The sequence below is a fragment of the Daphnia pulex genome, chromosome 12 (assembly GCF_021134715.1).
Source record: "Daphnia pulex isolate KAP4 chromosome 12, ASM2113471v1".
NCBI classification, from domain to species: domain Eukaryota; kingdom Metazoa; phylum Arthropoda; class Branchiopoda; order Diplostraca; family Daphniidae; genus Daphnia; species Daphnia pulex.
In genome coordinates this window covers 2971610-2998301 of record NC_060028.1, presented here as the reverse complement: position 1 = coordinate 2998301, position 26692 = coordinate 2971610, and the positions used below count along the sequence as shown (strand labels likewise).

Here is a 26692-nt window from a genome sequence, read left to right as displayed (position 1 = left end):
ACATCTCACGTTTCACGCCCGATGAGGGACTTGAACCCTCGACCTCAGGATTAAAAGTCCCGCGCTCTACCGTCTGAGCTAACCGGGCTGTATTACCTCCCTATCAACAATTCAGTGAAGATCGTATGAACAGTAATAATAAATTCAATTCTTGTTAAAGGCTTAAAACATGACTTCACTAGTAAAGACATGATTCAAACCTGATCACTTTCTGTCCAAAACAAGTAGTTGTTTCTTACAATTAGTATTGTTGGTCGTGTAACATGGGGTTTATTTAAAGGCTTAAAACATGACTTCACTAGTAAAGACATGATTCAAACCTGATCACTTTCTGTTCAAAACAAGTAGTTGTTTTTTTCAATTAGTATTGTTCGTCGTATAACATAGGTATGTGGCGCAATGGATAACGCGCCTGACTACGGATCAGGAGATTCCAGGTTCGACTCCTGGCAAGCTCGATTGACTTGCGTTTCAAGGAAGACAGTTGGTACCACTTTGTTATAGCGTTCAAGGACGATGGCCGCCTCGATAGCGCAGTAGGCAGCGCGCGAGTCTCATAATCTCGAGGTCGTGAGTTCGAACCTCATTCGGGGCATTTGTTTAATTTTACCTCTTGAAAAAATTCAAGTCAAACTTTAGAAAAAGCAAAATACTAAACTGTGCTTCGTTTTGAAAAGGATAGAAAGGGTTGTGGTGATTACGTCGATTATGGTTTTTACGTCGATGGGGTTGTGCTCGCCACTACGAAAGTGTTGTTTGCTAATTGTAGGCTGTTTGCAAGATATAGTGTCCCTCGGATGTATTTGGGGATGGATGCAAACAGACATACTTTGAAGTGGCAATGGCGGTGACTTGAAGAAATAACGATTTGCAACGAACATGTACAGCACCCTCCGACAGCCTGGCGTAATAACGTACTGTTGTACAATAACTCACCATAATCAAGTACCCTAATCCGTCAGCAACGCAGTGCATAAACTCTAAAAGAGAGGGTTGCACTGTGGGAAAAAGTCTTGACTGGCCTTTCTTGCAACGATCTCGCTATCTAGTAAAATAGGTCCTACTGAGATTTGAACTCAGATTGTCAGAGTCAGAGTCTGAAGTGCTAACCATTACACCATAGAACCTTGATAAATTTCCTACCGTGGCTTGAAGACTAAGTTTCTACATTGAAATGCTATGAACCTCAGATCACTGCATAGCAATTGAAGTGCTTTACAGTTGCCAATATCCCTAACTACTCCTTTCGACGATGATGGGATTCCAACCCATGCGTGTAATGCACAATGGATTAGCAGTCCATCACCTTAACCGCTCGGTCACCTCGTCAACATATTGTTCCTTAACGTTTTTCATCTAAATCCAGATTATCTCAGTTTATCTGCAATATTTAATTACAGAATAATTATCCTGTATCGAACACCACCACATATCTTGTACACATCCCACGTTTCACCCCCGATAAGGGACTTGAACCCTCGACCTCAGGATTAAAAGTCCCGCGCTCTACCGTCTGAGCTAACCGGGCTGTAATACCTCCCTATCAACAATTAAGTGAATATCGTATGAATAGAAATAATAAATTCCATTCTTGTTAAAGGCTTAAAACATGACTTCACTAGTAAAGACATGATTCAAACCTGATCACTTTCTGTCCAAAACAAGTAGTTGTTTCTTACAATTAGTATTGTTCGTCGTGTAACACGGGGTTTGTTTAAAGGCTTAAAACATGACTTCACTAGTAAAGACATGATTCAAACCTGATCACTTTCTGTTCAAAACAAGTAGTGGTTTCTTACAATTAGTATTGTTCGTCGTATAACATGGTTTTGTGGCGCAATGGATAACGCGCCTGACTGCGGATCAGGAGATTCCAGGTTCGAGGTTCGACTCCTGGCAAGCTCGATTTACTTGCGTTTCAAGGAAGACAGTTGGTACCACTTTGTTAAAGCGTTCAAGGACGATGGCCGCCTCGATAGCGCAGAAAATAAAGAATGTTTTACCACGATATATAATAGACAGGTAGAGCTTCGGCAATGGGGAGATACGGCTAAAAAACGGCCCAAAAAGCGTCCCAGTTTGCGGAGTTGCCAGATCGCGAAATCCTAATGTCTCGCTTCTCAGCGGAGGGCGATGCTCTGCAGGGCCTTATGGGACTGAAACGGTTTTTGTTGGATATCAAATCCACAAAAGGCGTGTTAACTTGTAGCCCCTCAAAAAAATGATCTTTCTGCCAATGCGGTTCTTTCAAGGCAGTAAGATGATTTTTCCGACATGTCACATTTACGTTATGATTTTTCAAAAAAATTACTTTGGGGGGAACCAATAGCGATTAGCCTGCCCTCACGTGACGTCTGTGTTACACGACTCGTTGAGTTGGGCAAGGTTGGGCAGTCGTGTGTGTTAAGAGCGTCTCAAAAGTTGGCTAAACAGCAGTTCGACCTTTTTTAGAGTTTATTTTGATGTACAATTAAGACTAGCAACGTGGCAGCCTTGAGTTTTAGCAGACTACGAAGTCTCGGCTGTGAGCTGTCAGAAACAGTGACAAAACAGTGTCGACTGTCGAGTCCAGATTTGTAATGCGATCAAATTCGGACTTTTCTCATATATTTTGGACTTGGTTTACATTGTAACTATTCAACATTTTTATAATAAGTTGAATAATGTCTTTTTTTAATCGGTTATCAATTATTTGTTTGTTAGACACCCAATATAATTGGAAATGACCAAAAGTTGTTTTGTTTGGGTTGCAAGTCCGGTTATAAAACTGACCAAACAAAAATTTCTCTTTTTAAAGCCCCTTCTAATAAAATTCAATTAAAAAAGTGGCTAGATGTCAGTAGGAAGAAACCTCCAAAGATTAAAGGTGATATTTTCTTTCGTGCAAACCATTTTCACGAGACAGACATCATAAAGTTTTCAACTAAGAAATGTATCAAACCTAATCAAGCTGTTCTACTGAAGGTGTGGAGACTTAAATCTGGTGCCTTACCTAAAACACCAAAAGGTGATAAAAATTAAAGTTCAAAAATTTTTTTGTCTAACTTTTTCTCGATTGCAGCTCTTGAGAAAATTGATACCCACCCAGAAGTTCTTTGTAATACCCGAAAAAGAAAGCAAAGAATTCCAAATGCTGCTGAAGCTGGTTTTGGTCTACATTTAACAATTCCAACTATCGAAGACACAGTACCAGAAGAAAGTCATTTCATATTGTCATTGTCGTTTGTCATAGTTCTGACAAACATTAGGGCCTGAAGGTCGGACATCCTAGGGGTTCATAAGCAACAAGGATTTCTTTTTCTCCCTTGAGATTCACGTATAATATTATATCTCCCGGGTGTGTTAAAAAAATGTGTAGGTGTATAAATTCATTTAGCCCAAACACAACATGAGTAAATGGGTATCCATGTTACATGAATTATTAACCATATTTTAGTATTGTTTATCATTCTCGAAATCCAATTAGTTAATAATGAACATTTTTGATTTTCTGGAATTTTTATAAATCTGTTAATTAGCATGGAATTTATATTGTGTATGTCTGAATTGAAGAATGAACATGAAAAACCCATTTTAAAAGAAATGTTAGTGAAACATTTAAAGACTGCTTCACACTTCACAATCATTCGAGTAAACACTGTAACTACAAGCAAAGAAATTCTTAGAGATGAAATTGAAGAGGCACTTTCAATGGTAAAAATTAATTTTATGTTTGATGCATCATTTGCTGATATAATCATTTTTATTATTGTACCTAACTTATTTAGCAATATTCCATAAAGATGATTTCTCCCCCAGTGGTTCAATTTCACCCTAAAGTACATGACATACTAGTTGTTAAATCCAATCATGCCATTGAAAAGGTAGAACCTATTTACCCACATGTTATGGTTGGTTTGGGGTGTGCAATAGCAATTCAAATATGACAATGACAAAACAAAACAAGTTTTGGTCATTTTCTATTATATTGGGTGTCTAAAAAATAAACAATTGATAACTGATTAAAAAAAGACATTATTCAACTTATTATAAAAATGTTGAATAGTTACAATGTAAACCAAATCCAAAATATATGAGAAAAGTCCGAATTTGATCGCATTACAAATCTGGACTCGACAGTCGACACTGTTTTGTCACTGTTTCTGACAGCTCACAGCCGAGACTTCGTAGTCTGCTAAAACTCAAGGCTGCCACGTTGCTAGTCTTAATTGTACATCAAAATAAACTCTAAAAAAGGTCGAACTGCTGTTTAGCCAACTTTTGAGACGCTCTTAACACACACGACTGCCCAACCTTGCCCAACTCAACGAGTCGTGTAACACAGACGTCACGTGAGGGCAGGCTAATCGCTATTGGTTCCCCCCAAAGTAATTTTTTTGAAAAATCATAACGTAAATGTGACATGTCGGAAAAATCATCTTACTGCCTTGAAAGAACCGCATTGGCAGAAAGATCATTTTTTTGAGGGGCTACAAGTTAACACGCCTTTTGTGGATTTGATATCCAACAAAAACCGTTTCAGTCCCATAAGGCCCTGCAGAGCATCGCCCTCCGCTGAGAAGCGAGACATTAGGATTTCGCGATCTGGCAACTTCGCAAACTGGGACGTTTTTTGGGCCGGCTGGCTTAAGCCCGTAGCTCTACCTGTCTATTATATATCGTGGTTTTACAATAAAATCAACTCAGAGAACCCTTCCCTATACCCTAAAGTTTTCCACTTCAAAATTTTTACTTTTTACTACACACTTGCACTGTCGCCCCCATAGGCATTAGAAATTTCGACAAATTTTGAAGTGGAAAACTTTGAGGTATAGGGAAGGGTTCTCTGAGTTGATTTTAGTGTAAATCATTCTTTATATTCGTATAGAGTGAAGAATTGTGCTTCTTTTGGCACAAAGAAAAAAATTTTAGCTTTACTTTTAGTATTTTTTATAAATTTTTGAAAACGCCGTATTTAACACGGCGCATATGGGGGAAAACGGGTGTACCTAATAAACTGAACGATACCGTAGCGCCGTGGGGGTTAATCCTACGACAACTTCATGTGTAGAAAAAATGTAGATCATCATTAGATCTACTCAGGGCCAAAGGGAAAAAAATCTAGCCCAAGCGGTTCAAGAGTTATTGCATTTTATCTAGGACACGTAGTGCCATAAGAATGCACTGAAAATAGGGGGGTGTACCTAATAGTTTGGTGGGTACTGTACAGCACCCTCCGACAGCCTGGCGTAATAACGTACTGTTGCACAATAACTCACCATAATCAAGTACCCTAATCCGTCAGCAACGCAGTGCATAAACTCTAAAAGAGAGGGTTGCACTGTGGGAAAAAGTCTTGACTGGCCTTTCTTGCAACGATCTCGCTATCTAGTAAAATAGGTCCTACTGAGATTTGAACTCAGATTGTCAGAGTCAGAGTCTGAAGTGCTAACCATTACACCATAGAACCTTGATAAATTTCCTACCGTGGCTTGAAGACTAAGTTTCTACATTGAAATGCTATGAACCTCTGATCACTGCATAGCAATTGGAGTGCGTTACAGTTGCCAATATCCCTAACTACTCCTTTCGACGAGGATGGGATTCGAACCCATGCGTGCAATGCACAATGGATTAGCAGTCCATCACCTTAACCGCTCGGTCACCTCGTCAACATATTGTTCCTTAACGTTTTTCATCTAAATCCAGATTATCTCAGTTTATCTGCAATATTTAATTACAGAATAATTATCCTGTATTGAACACCACCACATATGTTGTACACATCCCACGTTTCACGCCCGATGAGGGACTTGAACCATCGACCTCAGGATTAAAAGTCCCGCGCTCTACCGTCTGAGCTAACCGGGCTGTATTACCTCCCTATCAACAATTAAGTGAATATCGTATGAACAGTAATAATAAATTCCATTCTTGTTAAAGGCTTAAAACATGACTTCACTAGTAAAGACATGATTCAAACCTGATCACTTTCTGTCCAAAACAAGTAGTTGTTTCTTACAATTAGTATTGTTCGTCGTGTAACATGGGGTTTGTTTAAAGGCTTAAAACATGACTTCACTAGTAAAGACATGATTCAAACCTGATCACTTTCTGTTCAAAACAAGTAGTTAAATTGTTTCAATTAGTATTGTTCGTCGTATAACATGGGTTTGTGGCGCAATGGATAACGCGCCTGACTACGGATCAGGAGATTCCAGGTTCGACTCCTGGCAAGCTCGATTTACTTGCGTTTCAAGGAAGACAGTTGGCACCACTTTGTTATAGCGTTCAAGGACGATGGCCGCCTCGATAGCGCAGTAGGCAGCGCTCGAGTCTCATATTCTCGAGGTCGTGAGTTCGAACCTCACTCGGGGCATTTGTTTCATTTTACCTCTTGAAAAAATTCAAGTCAAACTTTAGAAAAAGCAAAATACTAAACTTTGCTTCGTTTTGAAAAGGATAGAAAGGGTTGTGGTGTTTACGTCGATTATGGTTTTTACGTCGATGGGGTTGTGCTCGCCACTACGAAAGTGTTGTTTGCTAATTGTAGGCCGTTTGCAAGATATAGTGTCCCTCGGATGTATTTGGGGATGGATGCAAACAGACATACTTTGAAGTGGCAATGGCGGTGACTTGAAGAAATAACGATTTGCAACGAACATGTATAGCACCCTTCGACAGCCTGGCGTAATAACGTACTGTTGTACAATAACTCACCATAATCAAGTATCCTAATCCATCAGCAACGCAGTGCATAAACTCTAAAAGAGAGGGTTGCACTGTGGGAAAAAGTCTTGACTGGCCTTTCTTGCAACGATCTCGCTATCTAGTAAAATAGGTCCTACTGAGATTTGAACTCAGATTGTCAGAGTCAGAGTCTGAAGTGCTAACCATTACACCATAGAACCTTGATAAATTTCCTACCGTGGCTTGAAGACTAAGTTTCTACATTGAAATGCTATGAACCTCTGAACACTGCATAGTAATTGGAGTGCGTTACAGTTGCCAATATCCCTAACTACTCCTTTCGACGAGGATGGGATTCGAACCCATGCGTGCTATGCACAATGGATTAGCAGTCCTTCCCCTTTACCGCTCGGTCACCTCGTCGACATTTTATTCCTTATTGTTTTTCATCTAAAGCCAGATTATCTCAGTTTATCTGCACCATTGAATTACAGAATAATTATCCCGTATCGAACACCACCACATATCTAGTACACATCCCACGTTTCACGCCCGATGAGGGACTTGAACCCTCGACCTCAGGATTAAAAGTCCCACGCTCTACCGTCTGAGCTAACCGGGCTGTATTACCTACCTATCAACAATTCAGTGAAGATCGTATGAACAGTAATAATAAATTAAATTCTTGTTAAAGGCTTAAAACATGACTTCACTAGTAAAGACATGATTCAAACCTGATCACTTTCTGTTCAAAACAAGTAGTGGTTTCTTAAAATGAGTATTGTTCGTCGTATAACGTGGTTTTGTGGCGCAATGGATAACGCGCCTGACCACGGATCAGGAGATTCCAGGTTCGACTCCTGGCAAGCTCGATTTACTTGCGTTTCAAGGAAGACAGTTGGTACCACTTTGTTAAAGCGTTCAAGGACGATGGCCGCCTCGATAGCGCAGTAAATAAAGAATGTTTTACAATAAAATCAACTCAGAGAACCCTTCCCTATACCCTAAAGTTTTCCACTTCAAAATTTTTACTTTTTACTACACACTTGCACTGTCGCCCCCATAGGCATTAGAAATTTCGACAAATTTTGAAGTGGAAAACTTTGAGGTATAGGGAAGGGTTCTCTGAGTTAATTTTAGTGTAAATCATTCTTTATATTCGTATAGAGTGAAGAATTGTGCTTCTTTTGGCACAAAGAAAAAAATTTTAGCTTTACTTTTAGTATTTTTTATAAATTTTTGAAAACGCCGTATTTAACACGGCGCATATGGGGGAAAACGGGTGTACCTAATAAACTGAACGATACCGTAGCGCCGTGGGGGTTAATCCTACGACAACTTCATGTGTAGAAAAAATGTAGATCATCATTAGATCTACTCAGGGCCAAAGGGAAAAAAATCTAGCCCAAGCGGTTCAAGAGTTATTGCATTTTATCTAGGACACGTAGTGCCATAAGAATGCACTGAAAATAGGGGGGTGTACCTAATAGTTTGGTGGGTACTGTACAGCACCCTCCGACAGCCTGGCGTAATAACGTACTGTTGCACAATAACTCACCATAATCAAGTACCCTAATCCGTCAGCAACGCAGTGCATAAACTCTAAAAGGGAGGGTTGCACTGTGGGAAAAAGTCTTGACTGGCCTTTCTTGCAACGATCTCGCTATCTAGTAAAATAGGTCCTACTGAGATTTGAACTCAGATTGTCAGAGTCAGAGTCTGAAGTGCTAACCATTACACCATAGAACCTTGATAAATTTCCTACCGTGGCTTGAAGACTAAGTTTCTACATTGAAATGCTATGAACCTCTGATCACTGCATAGCAATTGGAGTGCGTTACAGTTGCCAATATCCCTAACTACTCCTTTCGACGAGGATGGGATTCGAACCCATGCGTGCAATGCACAATGGATTAGCAGTCCATCACCTTAACCGCTCGGTCACCTCGTCAACATATTGTTCCTTAACGTTTTTCATCTAAATCCAGATTATCTCAGTTTATCTGCAATATTTAATTACAGAACAAGATTCCTTCGGTAACGTCCTTCGGTAATTGTTTTAAACGTTAAAGAGACAGAAAATCAAGGTTATAGTAGATTAATACATACTATAACGTTTGGAAAATTCTGTTTCCCTTTATTATCTTCCATAATTGATTCTTTATAACTAATTGAAAAATAATCTGTAATATTATGAGTGGTGCGAATTATGAATGGCGGAGGATTCGCCCCGCCACCCCACGTCGCACTTCATGTTTAGATTAAGTTATAGCAATATTTATTACTATAGTAACATGGAATTAGAAAAATTATTAGTTACATATTAACTACAAAGAAATGGATGTGCTCTTAGCAGTTAGATTAAACCACCGCTGAAAAAATCTTTATAATTAAGGCATATAACCTAAGTGTTTTACGACCGGTTCCGAAATCGATACCGATGGTAGCGTCACTAGCGATATTACCATTGCTTTACTTCGACTTTTGTTACATTATTTGGTGTACTCACCAACCGGGCCAAGCATTCCCTTATATAAAAATGTCAGTGTTGGTCTAATAGTTATCAACTCGGGCTGCCACTCGTGTTGTTTAGGGTTCGAATCTCGATCTCGAAAAATAAATTTGTAATTTTTGAAAAATTACACTTAAAAAGCTTTCGGAGGTAAATGGAAGTGGAAGATCGGTGGTAACTCTTCACGACCACCAGAAGATCTTGATGACTGTGAAGAGGACAAGGGAAGAAGAGAGAGATGACCCAGAGCTTCAAAATGAGTATAATCAAACATTTTTAAATGTTCCTCAACTTCTTGGTTGATGACTAACTGTTAAAAAAAGGAGGAATAGAAAATTTTACTTGATCAAAAAATTTATTAAAATCAAGACAAAAAACAGTAAACAAAAAGAGGTGATAATAAAACAAAAGATTTAAAAAAGTAATAATGGGAAAATACAAAGTAAAAAGAAGAATAAAGACGAAATCGAAATCGAACATAAAAACAAAATCAAATAATAAATACTCTCCACTCCCGTAGCAGAAAACTTGTCTTGCTAGGGAAGATCCAAACTTTTTTTTTGTTTTTGTTTACACTGCTGAGCATGCACTGACAGTTGGAAGGTTACGCAAAAAAAGCGAATTCACTGCCTAGGATTCGGCAACCAGCTAGGTAACAAGTACGCAAATTAAATTTTTAAAACAGTAATGAAAACAAATGAAAACCCCGTTACGCCATGTATCAAATTTTGACAGAATTATGTACAAAATTTGGTGACGATTGGTCATTCAGGGAAGAAACGTATAAAGGAACACTAAATGGACATTAAACCCTCTGAATTTCACTACTAGCTACTACTACCCTACCCCCTATACCCCACACCCTATATTGTTAAGGACCTTCGTATATAAATATACCTCAGGGATAATTATCCTGTATTGAACACCACCACATATGTTGTACACATCCCACGTTTCACGCCCGATGAGGGACTTGAACCATCGACCTCAGGATTAAAAGTCCCGCGCTCTACCGTCTGAGCTAACCGGGCTGTATTACCTCCCTATCAACAATTAAGTGAATATCGTATGAACAGTAATAATAAATTCCATTCTTGTTAAAGGCTTAAAACATGACTTCACTAGTAAAGACATGATTCAAACCTGATCACTTTCTGTCCAAAACAAGTAGTTGTTTCTTACAATTAGTATTGTTCGTCGTGTAACATGGGGTTTGTTTAAAGGCTTAAAACATGACTTCACTAGTAAAGACATGATTCAAACCTGATCACTTTCTGTTCAAAACAAGTAGTTAAATTGTTTCAATTAGTATTGTTCGTCGTATAACATGGGTTTGTGGCGCAATGGATAACGCGCCTGACTACGGATCAGGAGATTCCAGGTTCGACTCCTGGCAAGCTCGATTTACTTGCGTTTCAAGGAAGACAGTTGGCACCACTTTGTTATAGCGTTCAAGGACGATGGCCGCCTCGATAGCGCAGTAGGCAGCGCTCGAGTCTCATAATCTCGAGGTCGTGAGTTCGAACCTCACTCGGGGCATTTGTTTCATTTTTCCTCTTGAAAAAATTCAAGTCAAACTTTAGAAAAAGCAAAATACTAAACTTTGCTTCGTTTTGAAAAGGATAGAAAGGGTTGTGGTGTTTACGTCGATTATGGTTTTTACGTCGATGGGGTTGTGCTCGCCACTACGAAAGTGTTGTTTGCTAATTGTAGGCCGTTTGCAAGATATAGTGTCCCTCGGATGTATTTGGGGATGGATGCAAACAGACATACTTTGAAGTGGCAATGGCGGTGACTTGAAGAAATAACGATTTGCAACGAACATGTATAGCACCCTTCGACAGCCTGGCGTAATAACGTACTGTTGTACAATAACTCACCATAATCAAGTATCCTAATCCATCAGCAACGCAGTGCATAAACTCTAAAAGAGAGGGTTGCACTGTGGGAAAAAGTCTTGACTGGCCTTTCTTGCAACGATCTCGCTATCTAGTAAAATAGGTCCTACTGAGATTTGAACTCAGATTGTCAGAGTCAGAGTCTGAAGTGCTAACCATTACACCATAGAACCTTGATAAATTTCCTACCGTGGCTTGAAGACTAAGTTTCTACATTGAAATGCTATGAACCTCTGAACACTGCATAGTAATTGGAGTGCGTTACAGTTGCCAATATCCCTAACTACTCCTTTCGACGAGGATGGGATTCGAACCCATGCGTGCTATACACAATGGATTAGCAGTCCTTCCCCTTTACCGCTCGGTCACCTCGTCGACATTTTATTCCTTATTGTTTTTCATCTAAAGCCAGATTATCTCAGTTTATCTGCACCATTGAATTACAGAATAATTATCCCGTATCGAACACCACCACATATCTAGTACACATCCCACGTTTCACGCCCGATGAGGGACTTGAACCCTCGACCTCAGGATTAAAAGTCCCACGCTCTACCGTCTGAGCTAACCGGGCTGTATTACCTACCTATCAACAATTCAGTGAAGATCGTATGAACAGTAATAATAAATTAAATTCTTGTTAAAGGCTTAAAACATGACTTCACTAGTAAAGACATGATTCAAACCTGATCACTTTCTGTTCAAAACAAGTAGTGGTTTCTTAAAATTAGTATTGTTCGTCGTATAACGTGGTTTTGTGGCGCAATGGATAACGCGCCTGACCACGGATCAGGAGATTCCAGGTTCGACTCCTGGCAAGCTCGATTTACTTGCGTTTCAAGGAAGACAGTTGGTACCACTTTGTTAAAGCGTTCAAGGACGATGGCCGCCTCGATAGCGCAATAAATAAAGAATGTTTTACAATAAAATCAACTCAGAGAACCCTTCCCTATACCCTAAAGTTTTCCACTTCAAAATTTTTACTTTTTACTACACACTTGCACTGTCGCCCCCATAGGCATTAGAAATTTCGACAAATTTTGAAGTGGAAAACTTTGAGGTATAGGGAAGGGTTCTCTGAGTTAATTTTAGTGTAAATCATTCTTTATATTCGTATAGAGTGAAGAATTGTGCTTCTTTTGGCACAAAGAAAAAAATTTTAGCTTTACTTTTAGTATTTTTTATAAATTTTTGAAAACGCCGTATTTAACACGGCGCATATGGGGGAAAACGGGTGTACCTAATAAACTGAACGATACCGTAGCGCCGTGGGGGTTAATCCTACGACAACTTCATGTGTAGAAAAAATGTAGATCATCATTAGATCTACTCAGGGCCAAAGGGAAAAAAATCTAGCCCAAGCGGTTCAAGAGTTATTGCATTTTATCTAGGACACGTAGTGCCATAAGAATGCACTGAAAATAGGGGGGTGTACCTAATAGTTTGGTGGGTACTGTACAGCACCCTCCGACAGCCTGGCGTAATAACGTACTGTTGCACAATAACTCACCATAATCAAGTACCCTAATCCGTCAGCAACGCAGTGCATAAACTCTAAAAGGGAGGGTTGCACTGTGGGAAAAAGTCTTGACTGGCCTTTCTTGCAACGATCTCGCTATCTAGTAAAATAGGTCCTACTGAGATTTGAACTCAGATTGTCAGAGTCAAAGTCTGAAGTGCTAACCATTACACCATAGAACCTTGATAAATTTCCTACCGTGGCTTGAAGACTAAGTTTCTACATTGAAATGCTATGAACCTCTGATCACTGCATAGCAATTGGAGTGCGTTACAGTTGCCAATATCCCTAACTACTCCTTTCGACGAGGATGGGATTCGAACCCATGCGTGCAATGCACAATGGATTAGCAGTCCATCACCTTAACCGCTCGGTCACCTCGTCAACATATTGTTCCTTAACGTTTTTCATCTAAATCCAGATTATCTCAGTTTATCTGCAATATTTAATTACAGAACAAGATTCCTTCGGTAACGTCCTTCGGTAATTGTTTTAAACGTTAAAGAGACAGAAAATCAAGGTTATAGTAGATTAATACATACTATAACGTTTGGAAAATTCTGTTTCCCTTTATTATCTTCCATAATTGATTCTTTATAACTAATTGAAAAATAATCTGTAATATTATGAGTGGTGCGAATTATGAATGGCGGAGGATTCGCCCCGCCACCCCACGTCGCACTTCATGTTTAGATTAAGTTATAGCAATATTTATTACTACAGTAACATGGAATTAGAAAAATTATTAGTTACATATTAACTACAAAGAAATGGATGTGCTCTTAGCAGTTAGATTAAACCACCGCTGAAAAAATCTTTATAATTAAGGCATATAACCTAAGTGTTTTACGACCGGTTCCGAAATCGATACCGATGGTAGCGTCACTAGCGATATTACCATTGCTTTACTTCGACTTTTGTTACATTATTTGGTGTACTCACCAACCGGGCCAAGCATTCCCTTATATAAAAATGTCAGTGTTGGTCTAATAGTTATCAACTCGGGCTGCCACTCGTGTTGTTTAGGGTTCGAATCTCGATCTCGAAAAATAAATTTGTAATTTTTGAAAAATTACACTTAAAAAGCTTTCGGAGGTAAATGGAAGTGGAAGATCGGTGGTAACTCTTCACGACCACCAGAAGATCTTGATGACTGTGAAGAGGACAAGGGAAGAAGAGAGAGATGACCCAGAGCTTCAAAATGAGTATAATCAAACATTTTTAAATGTTCCTCAACTTCTTGGTTGATGACTAACTGTTAAAAAAAGGAGGAATAGAAAATTTTACTTGATCAAAAAATTTATTAAAATCAAGACAAAAAACAGTAAACAAAAAGAGGTGATAATAAAACAAAAGATTTAAAAAAGTAATAATGGGAAAATACAAAGTAAAAAGAAGAATAAAGACGAAATCGAAATCGAACATAAAAACAAAATCAAATAATAAATACTCTCCACTCCCGTAGCAGAAAACTTGTCTTGCTAGGGAAGATCCAAACTTTTTTTTTGTTTTTGTTTACACTGCTGAGCATGCACTGACAGTTGGAAGGTTACGCAAAAAAAGCGAATTCACTGCCTAGGATTCGGCAACCAGCTAGGTAACAAGTACGCAAATTAAATTTTTAAAACAGTAATGAAAACAAATGAAAACCCCGTTACGCCATGTATCAAATTTTGACAGAATTATGTACAAAATTTGGTGACGATTGGTCATTCAGGGAAGAAACGTATAAAGGAACACTAAATGGACATTAAACCCTCTGAATTTCACTACTAGCTACTACTACCCTACCCCCTATACCCCACACCCTATATTGTTAAGGACCTTCGTATATAAATATACCTCAGGGATAATTATCCTGTATTGAACACCACCACATATGTTGTACACATCCCACGTTTCACGCCCGATGAGGGACTTGAACCATCGACCTCAGGATTAAAAGTCCCGCGCTCTACCGTCTGAGCTAACCGGGCTGTATTACCTCCCTATCAACAATTAAGTGAATATCGTATGAACAGTAATAATAAATTCCATTCTTGTTAAAGGCTTAAAACATGACTTCACTAGTAAAGACATGATTCAAACCTGATCACTTTCTGTCCAAAACAAGTAGTTGTTTCTTACAATTAGTATTGTTCGTCGTGTAACATGGGGTTTGTTTAAAGGCTTAAAACATGACTTCACTAGTAAAGACATGATTCAAACCTGATCACTTTCTGTTCAAAACAAGTAGTTAAATTGTTTCAATTAGTATTGTTCGTCGTATAACATGGGTTTGTGGCGCAATGGATAACGCGCCTGACTACGGATCAGGAGATTCCAGGTTCGACTCCTGGCAAGCTCGATTTACTTGCGTTTCAAGGAAGACAGTTGGCACCACTTTGTTATAGCGTTCAAGGACGATGGCCGCCTCGATAGCGCAGTAGGCAGCGCTCGAGTCTCATAATCTCGAGGTCGTGAGTTCGAACCTCACTCGGGGCATTTGTTTCATTTTTCCTCTTGAAAAAATTCAAGTCAAACTTTAGAAAAAGCAAAATACTAAACTTTGCTTCGTTTTGAAAAGGATAGAAAGGGTTGTGGTGTTTACGTCGATTATGGTTTTTACGTCGATGGGGTTGTGCTCGCCACTACGAAAGTGTTGTTTGCTAATTGTAGGCCGTTTGCAAGATATAGTGTCCCTCGGATGTATTTGGGGATGGATGCAAACAGACATACTTTGAAGTGGCAATGGCGGTGACTTGAAGAAATAACGATTTGCAACGAACATGTATAGCACCCTTCGACAGCCTGGCGTAATAACGTACTGTTGTACAATAACTCACCATAATCAAGTATCCTAATCCATCAGCAACGCAGTGCATAAACTCTAAAAGAGAGGGTTGCACTGTGGGAAAAAGTCTTGACTGGCCTTTCTTGCAACGATCTCGCTATCTAGTAAAATAGGTCCTACTGAGATTTGAACTCAGATTGTCAGAGTCAGAGTCTGAAGTGCTAACCATTACACCATAGAACCTTGATAAATTTCCTACCGTGGCTTGAAGACTAAGTAGCACCTTTTTCAACAACCACAGTCATCATTGATTTCCCCCTTTCTGTTGACTTCCTCCGGATACAGCATTGCGAATATCTTCACATTGTCATATTGTAGATTTCATTTTTAACAAGAAACATGAATGCTTGGCTTTTTCAAAAAAACAAAATGTGCTTCTTTGATAGTCTTTCTACAAATACATTGTCCTGTTTCCACCCAGGATTGAACTGAGGACCTTCAGCGTGTTAGGCCGACGTGATAACCACTACACTATGGAAACTACAATCCGCTACAGAATTATTCTGAAATGATTACAAAATACTAACGATCGTCTCCCAACTTCTAACTTTCATCTGCAATTATTTGCAAATATGTGACGCCCAACGGGGGGCTCGAACCCCCGACCCTGAGATTAAGAGTCTCATGCTCTACCGACTGAGCTAGCCAGGCTTGCCATTGCGCTCTATTCCAATGTAATGAACCAAGTCTTATTGACTACATTTTTTCCTTTCCAGGAACCGTGAGATAACTATTACTATGATTGGTTGGTTGTCTGTGTGTAGTTTCCAGATGTCTATTGTTCTAGTCTAGTTGTCATCTAGATAAGATACATTACAAGTTATTAATTCCATTCCATTTCTTTTTCTCTTACGATTATTATTTCCTAACGTTATACTGATGCTTCCACTCAGGATCGAACTGAGGACCTTCAGCGTGTGAAGCCGACGTGATAACCTCTACACTATGGAAGCCCCACAATGTTTCTGCAATATTTTATTAGTGTTGGCCACACTAAAAAAATGTAATGTTTGGTTTGCCTGTTGAACTGGACGAGTGTGTCGTTAACCAATCAGCATGCCTCTGTGGCGCAATTGGCTAGCGCGTTCGGCTGTTAACCGGAAGGCTGGTGGTTCGATCCCACCCAGGGGCGCATGGTGAATGAATACTGTTGTTTTAATTCAATTTCTTCGCCTCATGACTCCATTAACCAACTAAAGCGTCCAATGAAGAGCGCACACTCGCGATATGGCTTCTTTAACTGATGACTGTTAAATCTACTCAACATTTGCAGCGTAGGGTGCACGCTCATGATGTTCTTCCTCTGTCCGGAGCTACTGTTCCAGGTTCTGGTGTAATCTATATAGATTCCCCTCCGGTGTTTATGGAATTCTTCCCCATCCAGCGCAAGTCATTTTTCATTTCCCTAAAACAACAGTCATTGACGTTTGGCTACAGAAGAAGTCTCTTCGGGGTTATAGCACCTTTTTCAACAACCACAGTCATCATTGATTTCCCCCTTTCTGTTGACTTCCTCCGGATACAGCATTGCGAATATCTTCACATTGTCATATTGTAGATTTCATTTTTAACAAGAAACATGAATGCTTGGCTTTTTCAAAAAAACAAAATGTGCTTCTTTGATAGTCTTTCTACAAATACATTGTCCTGTTTCCACCCAGGATTGAACTGAGGACCTTCAGCGTGTTAGGCCGACGTGATAACCACTACACTATGGAAACTACAATCCGCTACAGAATTATTCTGAAATGATTACAAAATACTAACGATCGTCTCCCAACTTCTAACTTTCATCTGCAATTATTTGCAAATATGTGACGCCCAACGGGGGGCTCGAACCCCCGACCCTGAGATTAAGAGTCTCATGCTCTACCGACTGAGCTAGCCAGGCTTGCCATTGCGCTCTATTCCAATGTAATGAACCAAGTCTTATTGACTACATTTTTTCCTTTCCAGGAACCGTGAGATAACTATTACTATGATTGGTTGGTTGTCTGTGTGTAGTTTCCAGATGTCTACTTGTTCTAGTCTAGTTGTCATCTAGATAAGATACATTACAAGTTATTAATTCCATTCCATTTCTTTTTCTCTTACGATTATTATTTCCTAACGTTATACTGATGCTTCCACTCAGGATCGAACTGAGGACCTTCAGCGTGTGAAGCCGACGTGATAACCTCTACACTATGGAAGCCCCACAATGTTTCTGCAATATTTTATTAGTGTTGGCCACACTAAAAAAATGTAATGTTTGGTTTGCCTGTTGAACTGGACGAGTGTGTCGTTAACCAATCAGCATGCCTCTGTGGCGCAATTGGCTAGCGCGTTCGGCTGTTAACCGGAAGGCTGGTGGTTCGATCCCACCCAGGGGCGCATGGTGAATGAATACTGTTGTTTTAATTCAATTTCTTCGCCTCATGACTCCATTAACCAACTAAAGCGTCCAATGAAGAGCGCACACTCGCGATATGGCTTCTTTAACTGATGACTGTTAAATCTACTCAACATTTGCAGCGTAGGGTGCACGCTCATGATGTTCTTCCTCTGTCCGGAGCTACTGTTCCAGGTTCTGGTGTAATCTATATAGATTCCCCTCCGGTGTTTATGGAATTCTTCCCCATCCAGCGCAAGTCATTTTTCATTTCCCTAAAACAACAGTCATTGACGTTTGGCTACAGAAGAAGTCTCTTCGGGGTTATAGCACCTTTTTCAACAACCACAGTCATCATTGATTTCCCCCTTTCTGTTGACTTCCTCCGGATACAGCATTGCGAATATCTTCACATTGTCATATTGTAGATTTCATTTTTAACAAGAAACATGAATGCTTGGCTTTTTCAAAAAAACAAAATGTGCTTCTTTGATAGTCTTTCTACAAATACATTGTCCTGTTTCCACCCAGGATTGAACTGAGGACCTTCAGCGTGTTAGGCCGACGTGATAACCACTACACTATGGAAACTACAATCCGCTACAGAATTATTCTGAAATGATTACAAAATACTAACGATCGTCTCCCAACTTCTAACTTTCATCTGCAATTATTTGCAAATATGTGACGCCCAACGGGGGGCTCGAACCCCCGACCCTGAGATTAAGAGTCTCATGCTCTACCGACTGAGCTAGCCAGGCTTGCCATTGCGCTCTATTCCAATGTAATGAACCAAGTCTTATTGACTACATTTTTTCCTTTCCAGGAACCGTGAGATAACTATTACTATGATTGGTTGGTTGTCTGTGTGTAGTTTCCAGATGTCTACTTGTTCTAGTCTAGTTGTCATCTAGATAAGATACATTACAAGTTATTAATTCCATTCCATTTCTTTTTCTCTTACGATTATTATTTCCTAACGTTATACTGATGCTTCCACTCAGGATCGAACTGAGGACCTTCAGCGTGTGAAGCCGACGTGATAACCTCTACACTATGGAAGCCCCACAATGTTTCTGCAATATTTTATTAGTGTTGGCCACACTAAAAAAATGTAATGTTTGGTTTGCCTGTTGAACTGGACGAGTGTGTCGTTAACCAATCAGCATGCCTCTGTGGCGCAATTGGCTAGCGCGTTCGGCTGTTAACCGGAAGGCTGGTGGTTCGATCCCACCCAGGGGCGCATGGTGAATGAATACTGTTGTTTTAATTCAATTTCTTCGCCTCATGACTCCATTAACCAACTAAAGCGTCCAATGAAGAGCGCACACTCGCGATATGGCTTCTTTAACTGATGACTGTTAAATCTACTCAACATTTGCAGCGTAGGGTGCACGCTCATGATGTTCTTCCTCTGTCCGGAGCTACTGTTCCAGGTTCTGGTGTAATCTATATAGATTCCCCTCCGGTGTTTATGGAATTCTTCCCCATCCAGCGCAAGTCATTTTTCATTTCCCTAAAACAACAGTCATTGACGTTTGGCTACAGAAGAAGTCTCTTCGGGGTTATAGCACCTTTTTCAACAACCACAGTCATCATTGATTTCCCCCTTTCTGTTGACTTCCTCCGGATACAGCATTGCGAATATCTTCACATTGTCATATTGTAGATTTCATTTTTAACAAGAAACATGAATGCTTGGCTTTTTCAAAAAAACAAAATGTGCTTCTTTGATAGTCTTTCTACAAATACATTGTCCTGTTTCCACCCAGGATTGAACTGAGGACCTTCAGCGTGTTAGGCCGACGTGATAACCACTACACTATGGAAACTACAATCCGCTACAGAATTATTCTGAAATGATTACAAAATACTAACGATCGTCTCCCAACTTCTAACTTTCATCTGCAATTATTTGCAAATATGTGACGCCCAACGGGGGGCTCGAACCCCCGACCCTGAGATTAAGAGTCTCATGCTCTACCGACTGAGCTAGCCAGGCTTGCCATTGCGCTCTATTCCAATGTAATGAACCAAGTCTTATTGACTACATTTTTTCCTTTCCAGGAACCGTGAGATAACTATTACTATGATTGGTTGGTTGTCTGTGTGTAGTTTCCAGATGTCTACTTGTTCTAGTCTAGTTGTCATCTAGATAAGATACATTACAAGTTATTAATTCCATTCCATTTCTTTTTCTCTTACGATTATTATTTCCTAACGTTATACTGATGCTTCCACTCAGGATCGAACTGAGGACCTTCAGCGTGTGAAGCCGACGTGATAACCTCTACACTATGGAAGCCCCACAATGTTTCTGCAATATTTTATTAGTGTTGGCCACACTAAAAAATGTAATGTTTGGTTTGCCTGTTGAACTGGACGAGTGTGTCGTTAACCAATCAGCATGCCTCTGTGGCGCAATTGGCTAGCGCGTTCGGCTGTGACTAGACGTGTCTAACTGAGCTCCCAAGTGTGACATCTTGCTGTGAGTCAAAAAACTATTTGTTTTTTTTTTGTTTCTCTTTTGTTGTATTGTTGCTTGTGTGTCCTGTTTCCCTTGTTGTTTGTTGAGCGCCATTTTGGTTTTGTTCCCTCTTTTTGCATTTTTCTCCCCGTCCTTTTGCCCCTGTTATTGTGGGTAAAATGGGATCGGAATCCCCAGACGTCTGGCCACGTACTGCCGAAATCTCTTTTGGTAATACTGAAGTGACCAGGCATGAGTTCTACGAATGTTTCGAGCACGACAGTAATGAATCTGATAGCATCTTTGATGCAGTTTCTCGCCTACCAGGACGAGCTATTTGCGTTTTCCGAATTGGGTTCAAGACCGTCAATGACCATATTGAATTTTTGAATAAATTTAGTGCTAAAGAATCAGTAGTCATTAGTGGCAAGGAGGTCAAAATTAGAGTGAGAGATAGGTCAGTTAACCTTGTACGCGTTAGAATTCAACATTTCAAATTCGATGATGACCTAAGCCTGCTAAACAAGAGATTGCGTGAGTATGGAGTGATTTCTCGGATTTTTTGGGACACGTATCAGGATAGATCGCTCCCAAGGTGGAACGGGATAAAGACTGGAATTGTCAACGTGGATATGGAAATCCACAAGAGCATTCCGTCTTATATCACCTTTGGAAGCTACAAGGAACCAATAATGGTGTCTTATGCAGGGCAAATGCACACATGCCGCATGTGTGATTCTCCCACCCATGTCTTAGCTAATTGCCCCAAGCAACCCCGTAGTTTAACCAACCCCAGCACCATTTCAAAAGGCCCCATTGGAACACGTAGCTATAGTAGTGTATTACTAACAAATCGTGGCCCAGTTAGGACAACTGTTAGGAAGCCCCAGGAGACAGGCCCGATTGGTGGCGGGCAAATGCCAATTGCTCCAACTGTTGACGCTGATACATTCCCCGAGTTAGCCCAGAGGCCAACGACGTCGACTGTTGTCGTTCTTGATGGAGCTCCAGAGGATCCGATTTCGAAACCCGATGGAACTGAATCTTCTTCTGACACCGATGCTGACGCTGAAGACACCAACTGTGTAGGTTCGTCTGTTGCGTCCAAATTGGTCAAGAAAAAGAAAATGAAACAGACGAGGGAATTCCGTGACCAACAAAAACAATCAAAAAAGAGGAGTCGTACTGCCTCTTCCTCTGGCTCGGGCGAGGTAGCTGAGGAAATTGAATCTGGTGTAGCTCAGTTGGTTGAACTCGGGTCTCCGACTCGAGAGGTTCCAGTTTCGATACCGGGTGCGGACATTAATTCTTTTCCCGCCCTCTCTGGGGGGAACGATGTTCCACCCGCTCCAATCTCACCTGGAGTACCATCTATTCCATCCACGATAGATCAGATGGATAACGAGGTGGTTGAAGAGATGGATGCAACCGAGGTGGTTTCGATTTCAAATCCTGATGAAGACATTTCTTTTTCTGGTGGGAGTATTCAGCCAGGACAACGGCCACTTGATAGCCAGGAGGCTAGTCATGTGAGTGAGACTCAGGAGTCCTTGGGCGTCCCCCTCGGCACTCCATCAACCCCCATAGAAGATAAAACTCTCAAAGCAATGGAGGCCGTTAGAAGGAAAAAAGCCCACGATAACAAAACCCAACCCTCTAAACCCAAATTTAAATATTAATCATGACTAACATCGCGACATATAATATCAACAGAATATCGTCACCTGACAAACTTCAAATAATACTCAATTTCTTTTTACATAATAAACTTGATATTATATGTTTGCAAGAAGTAGTATTTCACTCTAGCACCGTATTTACTAAACATTACCAGATGCACACAAATCTCGGTCCTAGACAACATGGGACAGCCATCCTAGTACGACACGGGCTGAGCGCCAAAAACATTTTGTTTGAACCGGAGGGGAGGCTGATAGCCATGGAAGTAAAGGGTCTTGCTTTCGTGTGTATTTACGCCCCATCTGGTGACCAAAATAAAAGTTATAGAGATTCTTTCCTCCGGCAAACTATTCCGGCTTATGTTGCCCAGTATAAGGCACCAGCAATTATATTGGGAGATTTTAATGCCGTTGACGAGATCGATGACCGTAAAAGTAGCAAGACAACACCACCTAAAATTAGACTAGCATTACTAGAACCCCTCCGAGATTTAGTAAAAGCCCTTTCATTAACAGATGTCTGGAGAGAAATTCGGAAAAATGAACCTTGTTGGACGTACAATTGTGCGGCTAGCCAGGCTAGATTGGACCGAATTTATTGCCACCATCACGTAAAATTTTCTGATATCCATTTGCACGACTTACCACTCGGGGATCACAGACCAATCGTAGGGTATATAAACAGCACCACCCCTCCTAGTGTAGTGAGGAACAAGTCAAGGAATTTATGGAAACTTAACTCATCAATTCTTGAGGAAGAAGAATATATAAACTTGGTGCATGTCTTTATTGAAGAAATGTCTCAACACCCATCCCGTATTGAAAACGTAGATCATTGGTGGGAGATTATTTTCAAACCTAGCCTCAGGCGATTATCAATGAACTATTGTAAAAAGAGAATCTGTGATCAGAGAGTCAAAAGGAAATTGCTCCAACATCAACTAAAAGAAACCGTGAACAATGTAAATTTCAATCATGCGCGTTACATGGAGTTGAAACGTGAGTTTCTAGCCTGGGAGCGAGAAGCATTGAGGGGATTTGCAATACGTTCACGCGTTCAAAGTATAGCCGAAGAAGAGCCATCTACCTTTCATATGAACAAGTCAACGAGCAATTTCCAGAAGTCTCTGATTACTCAGCTCAAAACTAATGATAACTGTAAAATTACCCAACCTGAGCAGATTAACCAAGAAATAATTGAACACTTTAGTAGAATTTTTCAGAACCAGCCCTCCCCCAATACCCAATTAGCTGGAAAATTTCTAGAAGGGATTAGAGGTGCACTTACCCGTACAAAACCCACTAAAAACGATTCGGGTGTATCAGTGGTAGCTCAGTCGTTAAACGCTCAAGCGTTGAATCGAGGAGTACTAGGTTCGATCCCGGAGAGTGACAACTTTCTTGTAGATCCGTTCACAGTAGATGAAATTAACAACGCCCTTAAGGCAACTAAAAAGAACAAGGCCCCGGGTACAGATGGCATTCCTTTTGAGTTTTATATAAAATTTTGGGATGTTATTGGTGTTCATTTTCTGGAAATGATGAATTGCGTCCTCGACAAAAGAAAACTCCAGCCGTCGCAGGGAAGGGCAGCTATAAGATTAGTCCCAAAAATCCCAACACCGAGTAAAATCACCGATTACCGACCAATCTCTTTGTTAAATACCGATTACAAGTTAATCGCGTCAGTATTGGCTTTTCGTCTGAGAAAATCTCTTCAAAACTCTCTAGACTCACATCAAAAAGGTGGTGTACCCGGCCGCTATATCTTTGACAGCTTGTGTTTAATCCGAGATGTCATTGATAATACAGGTCGTAAATCAAAAGAGGTATCTTCTCTCAAACCGGCCGCCATTATCGCGTACGATTTAGAGAAAGCATATGACCTTGTCAATCGAGACGTTCTGTGGGAAGTAATGACAGCCATGGGCTATCCCCCCCTCTTTGTTGATTGGTTGAAAACGCTGTACAGTATAACTGAACTATGCCCATTGAACGGTAATGACATAGTCGGTACTGTGGACAATGCACAATCCGTGCGACAGGGGTGCCCTCTGTCAGTCCATCTGTTTGCCCTCTATATTGAACCGCTTTTAGTTTCCTTGTCTAGGGGTATTGACGGAATTGAACACTACGGAAAACGCATCAAAGTTCGTGCATATGTAGATGATCTAGTAGTTTTTGTCTCATCAATGAAAGATGTACGTCGTGCATGCGAGATTATTCTAGAATTTTGTGTCTGGACAAATGCACGTATTAACAAGGGGAAGACAAAATTACTTGGTCTAGGCACTTGGACCTTAAATCAATGTCCACAGGCCGTAGTAGCGCAGACGGTAGCGGCGTTGGCTGGGATTCCTGAGGTTAGGAGTTCGATCCCACGTAGAAGCAATTTCAATCAAACTCATCCTAAACGTACTTGGCCACATGATTGGATAACTCAAGTAGACAACTTGAAAATTCTTGGAATTACTTTTTCTTCTGAAATAAAAACAACAGTAAGAGACAATTGGCAAAGACAGTTCAACATCATACAAAATATTCTTATCACAAACACACACCGTCATTTCACTTTTTATGGTCGCGTCCTATTCATCAAACAACATGTCTTATCACAACTTGTTCATATAGCTCATGTACTCCCTTGCAACAAAACCCAAGCCCTTCTCCTCCAACAAAAATGCAACAAATTTCTTTGGGCACAACGAAGAGAGCACCCACCCCTAAATGTTTTGATCCGCCCCCGACTCCAAGGTGGACTTGGAGTCACCTTACTTTTTCAATTCTTCCAATCCCTTTTCACCCGTCAAATCTTTAAATCTTTAATCCATCCCGAGGCTATTGAGAGAGCTGCAGCCGTTTATTGGTTGGGTCCACACCTCAAGAATCTCCTTCAACAAATCATCCAGCCCAGATTTAATGCAACCCATTCATCACATCCATACTTCACCACCGCACTTTCAACCATCACCGATCTACTTAAAGCTGGCATCTTCACATCGTCAACCGTATCCAATCACCGCGCCACCTACAATCACCTGATCGCTAACCTTGGGCAACCAGGGAGAACCGAAGTTGCGAAACCGGACCTCGACTGGGCTTCCATCTGGCGTTGGGTGGCCAAAATGAAAGGAAGAAACGCTGAACTGGTCTGGGATTTCAATCATAATCAGCTCCCTACCAAAATGCGCCTCACAAGCCTCAGACTATCTAGAAATGACCAATGTCCTCTATGCAATGGCGGCCAAGAAACTGACGACCATCTTATGTTACTATGTTCTGAGAAAGTTCACATAAGTTTATGGCTCCGAATTCAACTAACGAAACTTGGATGTCAAAAACCACTCAAATCAACAATAAATGGAGACATTGGAAATGGCCCCAATAAAGAGAAAATATTGGCACTCATCCAATCCTACATCATCACCGTCTGGACCGCCCGCAGCCAAAACCTCACCCCAGCCATCAATGAAATACAGTCTCTCTGGTCAAGCCTCCTTCATTCAAAAAATTCTCCCCAGATGTCACCTTCTAATCCATAAATATTCCCTCTCAAAATTCTCAACAGATTTCTTCTTATCTTTATACAAAATTGTTCTCTCATTACAATTAATATTTCTTGGATCCCCCCCAGATGTCGTATTGTTAAATTTCACATTTTTCACCAAAATCATTTGTCCTCTCTCATTTCCGTCTCGAAATGTTTCTTTTTCTTTGTTATGTTTCTCCTTGGCCACAGCAAGTCACTTATGTCACAAATCTCGTAAATGCCCCAAGTATCTGTAAAGCAATTTAAATTTTAATCGTGACAATAAATCGTTTAAATATAAAAAAAAAAAAAAAACCGGAAGGCTGGTGGTTCGATCCCACCCAGGGGCGCATGGTGAATGAATACTGTTGTTTTAATTCAATTTCTTCGCCTCATGACTCCATTAACCAACTAAAGCGTCCAATGAAGAGCGCACACTCGCGATATGGCTTCTTTAACTGATGACTGTTAAATCTACTCAACATTTGCAGCGTAGGGTGCACGCTCATGATGTTCTTCCTCTGTCCGGAGCTACTGTTCCAGGTTCTGGTGTAATCTATATAGATTCCCCTCCGGTGTTTATGGAATTCTTCCCCATCCAGCGCAAGTCATTTTTCATTTCCCTAAAACAACAGTCATTGACGTTTGGCTACAGAAGAAGTCTCTTCGGGGTTATAGCACCTTTTTCAACAACCACAGTCATCATTGATTTCCCCCTTTCTGTTGACTTCCTCCGGATACAGCATTGCGAATATCTTCACATTGTCATATTGTAGATTTCATTTTTAACAAGAAACATGAATGCTTGGCTTTTTCAAAAAAACAAAATGTGCTTCTTTGATAGTCTTTCTACAAATACATTGTCCTGTTTCCACCCAGGATTGAACTGAGGACCTTCAGCGTGTTAGGCCGACGTGATAACCACTACACTATGGAAACTACAATCCGCTACAGAATTATTCTGAAATGATTACAAAATACTAACGATCGTCTCCCAACTTCTAACTTTCATCTGCAATTATTTGCAAATATGTGACGCCCAACGGGGGGCTCGAACCCCCGACCCTGAGATTAAGAGTCTCATGCTCTACCGACTGAGCTAGCCAGGCTTGCCATTGCGCTCTATTCCAATGTAATGAACCAAGTCTTATTGACTACATTTTTTCCTTTCCAGGAACCGTGAGATAACTATTACTATGATTGGTTGGTTGTCTG

General features: G+C 40.4%; 2 long non-coding RNA genes and 39 other non-coding genes across 41 annotated transcripts; 11 read left to right on the top strand and 30 right to left on the bottom strand.

Annotated features, from left to right (window-relative positions):
• Window positions 1–15: 15 nt before the first annotated feature.
• Trnak-uuu lies at window positions 16–88 on the bottom strand. Its single transcript has one exon. It is a non-coding gene; the product is annotated as a tRNA-Lys (tRNA).
• Window positions 89–522: 434 nt separating this feature from the next.
• On the top strand, window positions 523–595 carry Trnam-cau. The gene has a single exon. It is a non-coding gene; the product is annotated as a tRNA-Met (tRNA).
• A 460-nt stretch (window positions 596–1055) lies between these two features.
• Trnaq-cug lies at window positions 1056–1127 on the bottom strand. The gene has a single exon. It is a non-coding gene; the product is annotated as a tRNA-Gln (tRNA).
• A 120-nt stretch (window positions 1128–1247) lies between these two features.
• Trnas-gcu lies at window positions 1248–1329 on the bottom strand. Its single transcript has one exon. It is a non-coding gene; the product is annotated as a tRNA-Ser (tRNA).
• Window positions 1330–2004: 675 nt separating this feature from the next.
• On the top strand, window positions 2005–3994 carry LOC124208850. Its single transcript, XR_006880656.1, has 5 exons — window positions 2005–2629; window positions 2704–2866; window positions 2965–3007; window positions 3062–3693; window positions 3768–3994. It is a non-coding gene; the product is annotated as an uncharacterized LOC124208850 (long non-coding RNA).
• Window positions 3511–4637, bottom strand: LOC124208851. The gene is made up of 2 exons (XR_006880657.1): window positions 4050–4637; window positions 3511–3975 (listed from the first exon to the last, which is right to left on the bottom strand). It is a non-coding gene; the product is annotated as an uncharacterized LOC124208851 (long non-coding RNA).
• A 740-nt stretch (window positions 4638–5377) lies between these two features.
• Trnaq-cug lies at window positions 5378–5449 on the bottom strand. Its single transcript has one exon. It is a non-coding gene; the product is annotated as a tRNA-Gln (tRNA).
• A 120-nt stretch (window positions 5450–5569) lies between these two features.
• Trnas-gcu lies at window positions 5570–5651 on the bottom strand. The gene has a single exon. It is a non-coding gene; the product is annotated as a tRNA-Ser (tRNA).
• Window positions 5652–6148: 497 nt separating this feature from the next.
• Trnar-acg lies at window positions 6149–6221 on the top strand. Its single transcript has one exon. It is a non-coding gene; the product is annotated as a tRNA-Arg (tRNA).
• A 64-nt stretch (window positions 6222–6285) lies between these two features.
• On the top strand, window positions 6286–6358 carry Trnam-cau. Its single transcript has one exon. It is a non-coding gene; the product is annotated as a tRNA-Met (tRNA).
• A 460-nt stretch (window positions 6359–6818) lies between these two features.
• Trnaq-cug lies at window positions 6819–6890 on the bottom strand. Its single transcript has one exon. It is a non-coding gene; the product is annotated as a tRNA-Gln (tRNA).
• A 120-nt stretch (window positions 6891–7010) lies between these two features.
• On the bottom strand, window positions 7011–7092 carry Trnas-gcu. Its single transcript has one exon. It is a non-coding gene; the product is annotated as a tRNA-Ser (tRNA).
• Window positions 7093–7218: 126 nt separating this feature from the next.
• Window positions 7219–7291, bottom strand: Trnak-uuu. Its single transcript has one exon. It is a non-coding gene; the product is annotated as a tRNA-Lys (tRNA).
• A 1055-nt stretch (window positions 7292–8346) lies between these two features.
• Window positions 8347–8418, bottom strand: Trnaq-cug. Its single transcript has one exon. It is a non-coding gene; the product is annotated as a tRNA-Gln (tRNA).
• A 120-nt stretch (window positions 8419–8538) lies between these two features.
• Trnas-gcu lies at window positions 8539–8620 on the bottom strand. The gene has a single exon. It is a non-coding gene; the product is annotated as a tRNA-Ser (tRNA).
• Window positions 8621–10510: 1890 nt separating this feature from the next.
• Trnar-acg lies at window positions 10511–10583 on the top strand. The gene has a single exon. It is a non-coding gene; the product is annotated as a tRNA-Arg (tRNA).
• Window positions 10584–10647: 64 nt separating this feature from the next.
• Window positions 10648–10720, top strand: Trnam-cau. The gene has a single exon. It is a non-coding gene; the product is annotated as a tRNA-Met (tRNA).
• Window positions 10721–11180: 460 nt separating this feature from the next.
• On the bottom strand, window positions 11181–11252 carry Trnaq-cug. The gene has a single exon. It is a non-coding gene; the product is annotated as a tRNA-Gln (tRNA).
• A 328-nt stretch (window positions 11253–11580) lies between these two features.
• On the bottom strand, window positions 11581–11653 carry Trnak-uuu. Its single transcript has one exon. It is a non-coding gene; the product is annotated as a tRNA-Lys (tRNA).
• A 1055-nt stretch (window positions 11654–12708) lies between these two features.
• Trnaq-uug lies at window positions 12709–12780 on the bottom strand. The gene has a single exon. It is a non-coding gene; the product is annotated as a tRNA-Gln (tRNA).
• Window positions 12781–12900: 120 nt separating this feature from the next.
• Trnas-gcu lies at window positions 12901–12982 on the bottom strand. The gene has a single exon. It is a non-coding gene; the product is annotated as a tRNA-Ser (tRNA).
• Window positions 12983–14872: 1890 nt separating this feature from the next.
• On the top strand, window positions 14873–14945 carry Trnar-acg. Its single transcript has one exon. It is a non-coding gene; the product is annotated as a tRNA-Arg (tRNA).
• Window positions 14946–15009: 64 nt separating this feature from the next.
• Trnam-cau lies at window positions 15010–15082 on the top strand. The gene has a single exon. It is a non-coding gene; the product is annotated as a tRNA-Met (tRNA).
• Window positions 15083–15542: 460 nt separating this feature from the next.
• On the bottom strand, window positions 15543–15614 carry Trnaq-cug. Its single transcript has one exon. It is a non-coding gene; the product is annotated as a tRNA-Gln (tRNA).
• A 225-nt stretch (window positions 15615–15839) lies between these two features.
• Window positions 15840–15912, bottom strand: Trnav-aac. Its single transcript has one exon. It is a non-coding gene; the product is annotated as a tRNA-Val (tRNA).
• A 97-nt stretch (window positions 15913–16009) lies between these two features.
• On the bottom strand, window positions 16010–16082 carry Trnak-cuu. Its single transcript has one exon. It is a non-coding gene; the product is annotated as a tRNA-Lys (tRNA).
• Window positions 16083–16311: 229 nt separating this feature from the next.
• Trnav-cac lies at window positions 16312–16384 on the bottom strand. The gene has a single exon. It is a non-coding gene; the product is annotated as a tRNA-Val (tRNA).
• A 105-nt stretch (window positions 16385–16489) lies between these two features.
• Window positions 16490–16563, top strand: Trnan-guu. The gene has a single exon. It is a non-coding gene; the product is annotated as a tRNA-Asn (tRNA).
• Window positions 16564–17079: 516 nt separating this feature from the next.
• Window positions 17080–17152, bottom strand: Trnav-aac. Its single transcript has one exon. It is a non-coding gene; the product is annotated as a tRNA-Val (tRNA).
• Window positions 17153–17249: 97 nt separating this feature from the next.
• Window positions 17250–17322, bottom strand: Trnak-cuu. Its single transcript has one exon. It is a non-coding gene; the product is annotated as a tRNA-Lys (tRNA).
• A 230-nt stretch (window positions 17323–17552) lies between these two features.
• On the bottom strand, window positions 17553–17625 carry Trnav-cac. The gene has a single exon. It is a non-coding gene; the product is annotated as a tRNA-Val (tRNA).
• Window positions 17626–17730: 105 nt separating this feature from the next.
• On the top strand, window positions 17731–17804 carry Trnan-guu. The gene has a single exon. It is a non-coding gene; the product is annotated as a tRNA-Asn (tRNA).
• Window positions 17805–18320: 516 nt separating this feature from the next.
• Window positions 18321–18393, bottom strand: Trnav-aac. Its single transcript has one exon. It is a non-coding gene; the product is annotated as a tRNA-Val (tRNA).
• A 97-nt stretch (window positions 18394–18490) lies between these two features.
• Window positions 18491–18563, bottom strand: Trnak-cuu. Its single transcript has one exon. It is a non-coding gene; the product is annotated as a tRNA-Lys (tRNA).
• Window positions 18564–18793: 230 nt separating this feature from the next.
• Window positions 18794–18866, bottom strand: Trnav-cac. The gene has a single exon. It is a non-coding gene; the product is annotated as a tRNA-Val (tRNA).
• Window positions 18867–18971: 105 nt separating this feature from the next.
• On the top strand, window positions 18972–19045 carry Trnan-guu. Its single transcript has one exon. It is a non-coding gene; the product is annotated as a tRNA-Asn (tRNA).
• A 516-nt stretch (window positions 19046–19561) lies between these two features.
• On the bottom strand, window positions 19562–19634 carry Trnav-aac. Its single transcript has one exon. It is a non-coding gene; the product is annotated as a tRNA-Val (tRNA).
• Window positions 19635–19731: 97 nt separating this feature from the next.
• Trnak-cuu lies at window positions 19732–19804 on the bottom strand. The gene has a single exon. It is a non-coding gene; the product is annotated as a tRNA-Lys (tRNA).
• A 230-nt stretch (window positions 19805–20034) lies between these two features.
• Trnav-cac lies at window positions 20035–20107 on the bottom strand. Its single transcript has one exon. It is a non-coding gene; the product is annotated as a tRNA-Val (tRNA).
• Window positions 20108–26343: 6236 nt separating this feature from the next.
• Trnav-aac lies at window positions 26344–26416 on the bottom strand. The gene has a single exon. It is a non-coding gene; the product is annotated as a tRNA-Val (tRNA).
• Window positions 26417–26513: 97 nt separating this feature from the next.
• On the bottom strand, window positions 26514–26586 carry Trnak-cuu. The gene has a single exon. It is a non-coding gene; the product is annotated as a tRNA-Lys (tRNA).
• Between the last annotated feature and the right edge of the window lie 106 nt (window positions 26587–26692).